The following is a 10768-nucleotide window of genomic DNA, read 5'->3' as shown; positions in this document are numbered from 1 at the left end:
GATTATGTGATGGCCCAGATTTCTTGTAATTTTTCCCCCCATAAAATGTCAAATTAGATGGACCAAAACACACAATCTTTACTTGTTTATTTACTCAATCAATTAAATCAGCTTTTGTAGTGGGCCTATTGAAAAACAAATTTACAGTTTAAACTATAAAACAATAAGAGAGTGCTCACAAAATAATAATCATAAAGAAACACATGATGTAATATCTTTAAGATATATGGATATGTTTACGCATGTCACCTTTACCTAAGTATTCTTTCTAAACATTAGCACAAAGTTGGCAGAAGACACACTAACAACCTGGGAACGCATGCAATGCTGAGACCTTATAGTCTAAAGAGGCAGAAAAAGAATCAGGAAACAGAGAGAGAAACTGTACACTCTACAGGAAGAAAATATGTAGTTTGTCTTTTAGTAGTTTTAAGACATGAGGCACCAGTAATCTTGACTCAGCATGATGCAATAACCCACGCATCCGTGCCGCTGTTTTGGTGGAAACCGTGGGTTTTAGACTAATAAAAAACAACGTTATACATAATAATAAATCATTTTACAGTGAAAGGCACCATGACAAACTCTGTATTTTCGACAAATAAATTCTAGGGCATAAAAGAAGAATATATGAGAGTTGTGGCAAGCCTATGATGACAAGTTGGGAATGTCTTCTGCTGTTTTGAGAGGAAATCTATTGGAAAACACAGCAGAGGCATTATTGCTCACATTGTGGGAAGGGCTCCCTCAGCAAAGCGTTATGAGTAATGCCTGTGGCCAGCCGCAGAGAATGCCACTCTCACACACTGCGATGAGTTAAGGTCGACCTTGCATGGCAGTGATACTTACAGGCATCTGACTGCTACTTTTCACACTAGCATAATTAACCAAGTCTGCACTATTTACCTTAAACTCTCTCTTTCACTCCCACACGCATAAACAAACAAAGCAAAAAGTGTTTATTCCCAGATTTGTATTGTTTAGGGAGCTCAAAGTGGACATGAGAAGGCCAGACGATGAACTCAGAATGTCTGATGGTGGATTTACTGCGGACAGGCCTAATTATCACATATTTTTGCCATCACTTAGTTAAGCAGAGATTCTTTCCATGCCTCCTCCTCTCTTCATTTATTTTTAAGGGGAAGGGTTTCGGGTGAGTCCAAGGACACTGTTTGGAATGCTGGAAGATGTTGCTCAAACGTTTGCATCGCTTTTTTTTATTTTTTTGTGAAGAGGGAACATAAGTATGCAATCAGAGAGGAACGAGCAGACTTTGTTTGACAAAATACAGGATGGTGATGGTTGACACCAGGATACTCTCATCTGGGCTTCAGGATGTGTCCCATAATTCAGTGCAATGATCTGTGCGGCCTCATGCTCGCGGCAAAATGTGAAGCAGAATCAACATGTATGTTTTTTTGTGTTTAATAAATCATATCTGTGCATACATTTTTGAGAAAAGGTGAACAGGATGTTCAGCTCATGGCACTGACAAACACTTGGAAACACAGTTTTGATTTAGTATAGATATGAAGATTGTGAGCATGACTCCCTGAGGAGCCTTTGTTAGAGTATGTCTATGTCACAACACATATGGACACACACATGCTGTTTTTGTTTTATGGAACAAGTGAAAAGGTTTTTTTTTTTTTACAAAAATATTCACATACTTTTGATCTTCGCCTTATAACATGTTCTCAGCGCCCATGTCTAAAGTCATACAATAGATTCACTCTGTGTTCAATAGAAAAAAAATAAAAGAAAAATTAGCTACATTATGCCCTTAATGAGCTATGTTTAAATATACTAGATTTAATAAATTCAGCATACTCAGTTTAATGCCATTTTAGAATGGATCCTCAACATGTCTGAACATGGAAATTGGCAAAAAGAAAAAAAAAAAAAAAAAAAAAAGCCTGAAGGTCTTGCAACATTAGTAGGATGTAATAAAGATTCCTTGAGGCAGACTTGGAATAAGACTACTAATAGAAACGACTTATTAATAGAAACTGTTTATGACATTTTAGAATGAGAATACACAAAGAATTCCTGAAAATGTGTCTGCAAGCAAGTTCAACCAGAGAAATAAAGAAAAGGCTTCTATTTGTGGTCCACAAAGTACTCTTAAGATTTATCGAATCTGATCTGATTCCTTTTTATCCACGTTTCAGTCTAGGCTTCACTGCCCAACCAAAAAAATAAAAAATAAAACTGAAATAAAATACATTAATATGGCACACTGATCAAAATTGAAAATCATATCTTATACTTAACAATTATATGTATATGAATTTATTTTAAAAAGTTATATGTTTATATTATAAAAATGCTAAATGTAAGTGTTTATATTTAATATTTAAATAATAACGACTCAGAGTGCGACTTAAAAATAAATAGAAGAAATAAATGATCAGTTTAATGATTCAAACAAAAAAATAAACAAATTAACAAATTATTGAATATATTTAAAATAGTTTGAATACTTTTTTTAAATGGAGTTAAATATAACAATAAAGCAATAAATTAATAAATAGAGTGACAAATCAAGAGACACTTCAACATTTTTATTTAATTCTTTATTTAATATTTTAACAAAGTCAGCAGTAACAGTATGATGAAAATAATAAGTTATCACACTTATGTAAACCCTGACATTATGAAGGCCACGGTCATTGTTTGTCTCTTCCTCGCTCAAAGAAATTATTAGTGTTTGTCTCCTTTCACATCCCTTCCTGAGTTTGATTTCACGTGTTTGTGTGTATGCGTGTGTGTATGTGTGTGTGTGGGTGGGTTCATGGGATCTTCTCAAAAGCAGGAAATGACTTCATATGCAAGTTGCATGACAATACCCAAACTATGCACAGCCCACGAACACCTGGGCACACCTTTACTTTTACTAAACTGGATACACCCACATAGTCAAACCCAAGTTTATTGCATAAGAATGTATTTATCCAGACATCTGCAACCAAAAGCGTATAGTATGAGGAATAACAGATCCATATTACACCACCATGAGTGGAAATGAAAAGCATGAAAACTCACTTATCATTTCCTAAATTTTGCCAGCTAACAACCACAACACATACTATTATTAGGTCTTTAATTCGTATGATCCTGTTCATTTTAATCAGATGACGCCATTTGACCTGCTGATAAACTACAGGCCTGCATTCTCTCTCAGAGCAGATGGGAAATGACATGAGGAGGGGGAAACAGGGGCTCTGAACAGGGTCAAAGCTGAAAAGGAAAACGGAGTGAAAATAAAGGGAAGGAAAACTTCCTGAGCGTCACGGGCTGCTCCAGTGACGCCTTCTCATTGTTTCTCAAGTGTTTAAAGCAGAAAAGACACAGACTTGAACTTGTCTGTGAACTAACCCTGAAAGCAGCTGATATGTTTATAGTTTCGAGTCTGTGAACCCACTGTCGGATAAACGGATTCCTGTTGCAACATTAACCCATGTGACAGATGCAATATGTGACCATATCTGTCTAGTGTGACACTCCACAGTTCAGTTCAGACAAGTGTGCACACTTTCTTCATGTCAAAAAACAAAAAAACTCTTTCCATTTTGTTAGAAAATGTTCCAGCAAGTCTTCACGTCCACACATCCCCTAATTTACCCCCCTCTCACAATCATCAACACTGACAATTCACTGAGAAACAAGCCGGACACGGCCACAGGCCTAAAAATAAACCTCAACGACTCCCAAAGGATTTCATTGGGTCATCTGCATTATACGAGCTCTCAGTGTCTGTTTATGTGCTCTTAAAAGTAAACACACTTTCCAGAAACAAGTAAAACGTCTGAGTTTAATTCTGTTATTCGTTAAATAATTCACTTGAAACTTTTACTGTGAAAATGATCAAGGGAGACAGAAGGTTCCTTTCATTTTTCCAGAGCTCTGTGGTAGCAACAAGTGGAATTTGCAGCCCCTGAAACAGTTGAGAATAGGTCAGGCTAACCCCATAGCATTGGAAAACACAAATAAAGCATACAAGGGCTTTCCTAGATCTGAAAGTAACACTTCGTTTTGCCCCGGTAGGGTTTTTCTAAGAAGACATGAGTAGTCAGGGCCATGAAAATTCACAAGGTAAGTATTATCTAAGAGCACATCCAGTAATTTAGTATGGCTGCCGGTGATAAGGGCGTGGATTTTTCCTATGTCACGTTGTCTATTCAGATGACTGGGGGATAATGCTCTCCTGACCCCAGCGCTACAGTCTGCTCCACGTATCACTTTCTCTCTGTCTCTTTCTTTTATGATCCGTGTCTTTGTGTGTTATTGTCTTTCTTTTTTTTCTCGTACAAATACGAATGTTCTTCCACTCTTTCTCTCTACAGCCAAATAGCAGAGTGTATCAATCGCTTGCCGTCTACAATTCCTACTTTGTCTGTACAGAGCAAAAGAATATGAAAAGGATCCATTCTTTTGTGAATGTTCTGCTTGCCTAGTATGCTGGATGTCAGCAGTTTAGTTCTTTTTTTCTATTTATGGTTTACTTTTATTTATTTACAGTGGACTCAACACTTAAAATTGCATTGATTTTATTACATTAGATAACATAACTAATGCTTTTATTATCTATCTATCTATCTATCTATCTATCTATCTATCTATCTATCTATCTATCTATCTATCTATCTATCTATCTATCTATCGTAAAAACATATCAAACATTAGAAATTGGAAAAATATTGCATATATTATCTAGTAAATATAGGAGATATACATTCTAAAAATTATTACAAAAACAAATAAACAAAAAGATTTAATGTTCCTATGATGTTTTAATATTGTTTTGTTTGCATATATATATATATATATATATATATATATATATATATATATATATATATATATATATATATATATATATATATATATATATATATATATACATATATTGCCTCATATAGATAAAATAAATGGTAATCTCACTCTTGATATAGGTCAATACGTCATTTCTATATAGGTTTGAACTGTACATGTGACAGGAAGAAGAAAACAGTAAATTGCTAACAGAATATTGTGATAATATTATATATATTTAATATTATTAACTATAAATTGTGTATATTTGAAAAATACAAGCATTAGCAAGACAATTTTATTCCACAAGTGTTTACAATGTCATTACAACCATATAATCAGTTATTTCAGATGTGGTGAAAATTATTTCCAGTGATGCATCTTTTGTATATACAGTATACAATATTGTTACTATTTAAATGAACTAAATATAAACTTTATAAACTAAATAAAGTTTGAAAATGTGCTTTATTCTTAAAGGTCACAAGTCCAAAAGTGCTTGTATTTGAAAAATGCCATCGAACATAATATTTTTTTTGTTGTTGACCCTATGAAAAGTGCTATAAATGCAATTTATTATGTTTTATTACTCCAACAACATCCATACATTAGGTATAGCTTAAGCAGCTCTCAGTCGCTTGTGATGAGAATAGATATTCATTCAGCAAAGACTGAGTAATATTTCTTCAGATATGCGAGGAATCTTTAGCAGTTCCAGATGTGGAATATCTGCCTGTAATATAGCTTTCAGAAGGACTCCTGCCTAAAAGAGTTTTTATTTAGTTAATATGATTAAATGTTTGCAAATCTGAGTCTAAAGCATCAGAAAAGCTACATAATATACAGATGATACCCATGAAAGCATGTCCACTGTTAACAACATAGAATGAGATTTATAAATGAACTGAAAGTCAGTGAACTAGTGACTCTCTAAACTAATTAACTCAGAAAGTTGGCTCATTATGCAGTTTGTGCAAGACTGAAGCAGGTGGTGTGTTTAGAGTGTGTATGCAGTGGTGTGTGTGACTCACAGGCCTGAATCACTGCCGAAGGCCTCCTCGTTAGCCTTGACCCCTGCGCTCCCTCCCGCCCTCCCTCTGTTCTTTCTCCCTTTTGTGTGTGTGTGTGTGTGTGTGTTTGTGAGCTAGTGAATGTCTGCCCTCCCTGGGGGCTAAAGACTGAGACCAGGTCTTTAATGAGACATGGGTCACTATGCCCAGTCGACCTCAAGTTACACACACACACACACACACACAGAGAGAGAGAATAGGCCTATGGATTGGGTAGCTTGCGTGGGTGGGTGAAAATGATGAGGTGAGGTGAATGAGAGATATCCTTATAAAACATACTGAGGTAGTACTGTGGTAAGGATGGTATCAAATGGTAATACCATGCATCCTTGAACCATGGCATCATCAGTATTAACATGGCACTTCAGATACTACATAATATAAACAAGGTATTCTTTTGTAACTTAAATTAGATTAATGAGAGTCATAAATGCTTAGTATAATGTTTAATTCATTGTTTTCAATAATAGGAACATTAACTATATATATATATATATATATATATATATATATATATATATATATATATATATATATATATATATATATATATATATATATATATATATATATATATATATAGTACAGACCAAAAGTTTGGAAACATTACTATTTTTTATGTTTTTGGAAGAAGTTTCTTCTGCTTATCAAGCCTACATTTATTTCATCAAAAATACAGAAAAAAATGTAATATTGTGATATATTATTACAATTTAAAATAATTGTTTTTAAATTTATTATACTTTAAATTATAATGTATTTATGTGATGCAAAGCTGAATTTTTAGGATCATTATCACATGATCCTTTAGAAATCATTCTAATATGATCATTCATTATCAAATATTTTTTCAGAACATGTGATACTTTTTTAGGATACTTTGATGAATAAAAAAAAAAATAAATAAATAAAAAGAAGCTATGTTTTAAAATATAAATATTTTGTAATAATATACACTACTGGTCAGTAATTTGGGTCAGTAATTTTTTTTCTTTCTTTTTATTTTAATAAAACCAATACTTTTATTCGGCAAGGATGTGTTAAATCGATAAAAATTGATAGTAAAGAAAATATATTATATAATATATTACATAATATATATATATATATATATATATATATATATATATATATATATATATATATATATATATATATATATATATATATATTTATTTATTTTTATAAATGCAGTTCTTTTTTACCTTTTATTCATCAAATATATTAGACAGCAGAACTGTTTCCAACACTCATAATAAATCAGAATATTAGAATGATTTCTAAATGATCATGTGATAGACTGGATGTTACATGTGACACTGAAAGTGGGAGTAATGATGCAGAAAATTCGGCTTTGCATCACAGGAATACATTTTTTTTTTAAGTATATTCAAATAGAAAACTATTATTTTAAGTTGTAATAATATTGTAGTAATTAATTGGGCTGTTCCCCTTTAAGAAAACATTGCCCATAATGTTATTCAAATTTAGAGCGCTAAGAAGTGAATTTAGTAGAGTTCATTTTTGCTTGTTTGATGAAGGAGACACTACATATTCAATATCATCCAAAAGTTTTGGGGTAAGACTAGAGTATTATCACAGTAATTCTTTCAAACATTGTCATAGTAATGTTCAAGAAACATTTCATACTTTTGATAGTATTATCATATTTGATATAAACAATGATAAAGGATAATTTCCATATTCATGTACCATAGTATTTATATGGATTCTTCTAAGAATACCATATTATTATCATAATGTACAAAATAAGTGCAGCTCCATAGTCCTGGGTAGTTAGTTAGTTAGATAGAACAGGTGGGTGGGTTTATGGTGAGTAACAGGAAATGAGAATACAAAATGATGTCAAGAACCAGGGTGGAGGGCTCCAAACAAGAGAAGTAAACAGCAGATGAGAGGATGTTTATGAGTGTGTGTGTGTGTGTGTGTGTGTGACATCATTAGGTTGACTGTTGATCTGGGCATGAATTACATGTATGGGTGGAGGCATTGTTTTTCAACTCTCAAACACAGAAATGTGGCCTGATCAGTCACCTGATGCTGACACACACACACACACACACACACACACACGGACACACACACACACACTACCTCTCTCTCTTTCTTACTTTCTCTTTCACAAACACACACAGAAAGACACTTAAAGGAGCAGTTCCCCCATCAATGATAATCCTGTCATCAGTGACTTATACCTTTTGGATGTTCCAAACCCATAAGACATTCCATTTAAGAATTCAAATAAACCTTATACCTCTATACAATATCCTATTTTGTGCTCCAGACAAGAAATGAAGACATAAAGGGTTGGAACGACATGAGGGTGAGAAAGTTATGAGTTCATTTTCATTTTAGGTGAACCGTCGCTTTAAAAGAAGCCGATTTCAAATGCTCACATTCCATAGAGGCAAATATTCTTAGAAAAAGAAGATCAGCACAGTTTGACACAGATGACTCACAAAAGACACAGAGAAAATAAAAGCAGGAAAAATGAAAGAGTGGATTAGACAAGAATAAAGGAAAAACAGACGGGGGACTAAATGCCAATGTAAAGAGAGAGCAGGCCTGACGAGCTGAAGAAAGAGGGGAAAAAGGAACGGAATAAATGAGGGAAGGACAGACAGAGACAGTGAGCAAATAAAGATGAAAAAAGCTCTGACAGATACATTGAAGAAAAGAAAATAAGACAGAGAGAGACAGTTGATTCAGACTGTTGTCTGATCCAGTCTAAGGCAGTTGGGCCTTGGCTTCTTACCAGGAGTAAATGTACAGTAATTCAAAGCATGCGACTTGACGCCGGCCGGGGGAGTGTGTGTGTGTATGCGTGTGCGTTTGTCAAACACAACGAGTATACATCTGTCTCTCAAGAAAGACACTAATTCACTCAAACAAACAAGGTCCCTTGTAGGACTGCAGCCATAGACACACGTGATGAAATTATTCACAGCAGAAGATGTGCTCATGGCGAATCTAATCTGATTGCTGTAGTTACTATCCATATAAGACAGTCTGTGTTCCACCTCTCTGCCTGAAGCTTCACCCTCAGAAGTAATGATGCCCATCTAATGTGGCCCGTAATGCTGAGAGATTTACATACATTTCAGCCGCAGAAAAAATAATAACAGGGTGGAATGTAATACAGATAGTTCTGACTCCAACAATCTGATTGGATGATGCTAATTTTATACAGTTGTGAATGCACATTTTGCAATATATTAGTACCTACATATTCAGGTCAAAAATCCAAAAAAAAAAAAAATATATATATATAAAATTAATGTTTTAATTATAATGTTACGCGCACACACACCCACACACACACACAAAATCACATCTCATTGAGTAAACTCAAAATTTACATGTAAACTATAGTATATAGACTATATAAATGCATATTCAAATGTATATTCAAAATGATTAAAAAGTAAATACTAAATCATATAGTTAAATATGTTATAGTATATATATATATATATATATATATATATATATATATATATATATATATATATATATATATATATATAATTTTTATTTTCTTTGGATTTTGGACCTAATATATATATTAGACAATTTCTTACAAAATAACATTTACATAATTTACATACTTTACATTACATATTTAAATATATTACTTTATAAAAACAATTGTTTATGTTTAAATAAAGCAATATAGGGAAAGTAAGAACAACCGTTTCAATTTTTTTTTTTACGTCACTGTGTACCACTGATACTGGCATTTGAATCTTACTCCAAGTTATATCAACAAATATCACTGCATTACCATGCCTTATAACCAAGGCAATATCATAGAAGCTTTTTGTATGTAGGATTTTTTCCAAAAGAGAAAAAAGCAGCCTGCCTGCTCAGACTGTGACATGTAGTTCTAGCAAAGCTATTGGTTGTCGATTCTTAAGTTCCATTATTTCATTGTTCCAAGTTCACACATTTTCATAAAGTTCACCGTGATGGAGTAGGATTCATAAAGACATTCCTCTGGGTTACATTTCAGCATTAAGTCTGCTGCAGACAATATTCCATATCTTCAGCAATGAACTCATGGAAGAGTGCACAGCAGGGCTGAAATGGAAAAGCCAGCCATGAGAAAGAGCGCAAGAGAGATGGGAGGGGGTTTGGGGAGCAAAGTTGAGGATCTAGATATCACGAAAGAAACAGTAAACACTTCCTGCATTGCTCCCTGCAGAAACAGAGCAATCACACACTGTATTTTACTGTAGTTTTGTTGTAGGATTGCAGAACCAGAGACAGAGAATTTTACACAATTTTTTTGTTGCAAAAAGTCTGCTAAATTTATGTGTAACATAAAACATAATTGCACATGATATACAGGCTATATATAAGTATACAGTATGTGTATATGTATGTATACAGTGCCATGAAAAGGTGCCCCCTTCCTGTTTTTATTATTATTATTATTATTATTATTATTGCATATTGTCACACTTAAAAGATTTAGATCATCAAAACATTTTAATATTGCACAAAGATAATGCAAGTAAGTACAAAATGCATTTTTTAAATGATTATTTCATGTATTAAGGGAAAAAAAGCTGTTCAAACCTACCTGGTCCTATGTGAAAAATGAATTCCCCATTTCTGTTAAATCATAAAATGACTGTGATTAACCACATTATTTTAGAAAGCTGAGTTAAATTTCACTAGCCACACCCAGGCCAGTTTACTGCCAGACTTGTTGAATCAAGAAATCACTTAGAACAATAGAACCTGTCTGACAAAGTGATGTGCTTATGCTTAAAGAGCAACATATCAGGCCCCCATCTAAAAAATTCAGGAACAGATGAGAAACAAAATAGTTGACATGTATCAGTCTGGAAAGGATT

This window comes from Carassius auratus, chromosome 21 (assembly GCF_003368295.1).
Source record: "Carassius auratus strain Wakin chromosome 21, ASM336829v1, whole genome shotgun sequence".
Lineage (NCBI taxonomy): Eukaryota > Metazoa > Chordata > Actinopteri > Cypriniformes > Cyprinidae > Carassius > Carassius auratus.
This window is presented reverse-complemented; position numbering follows the sequence as displayed.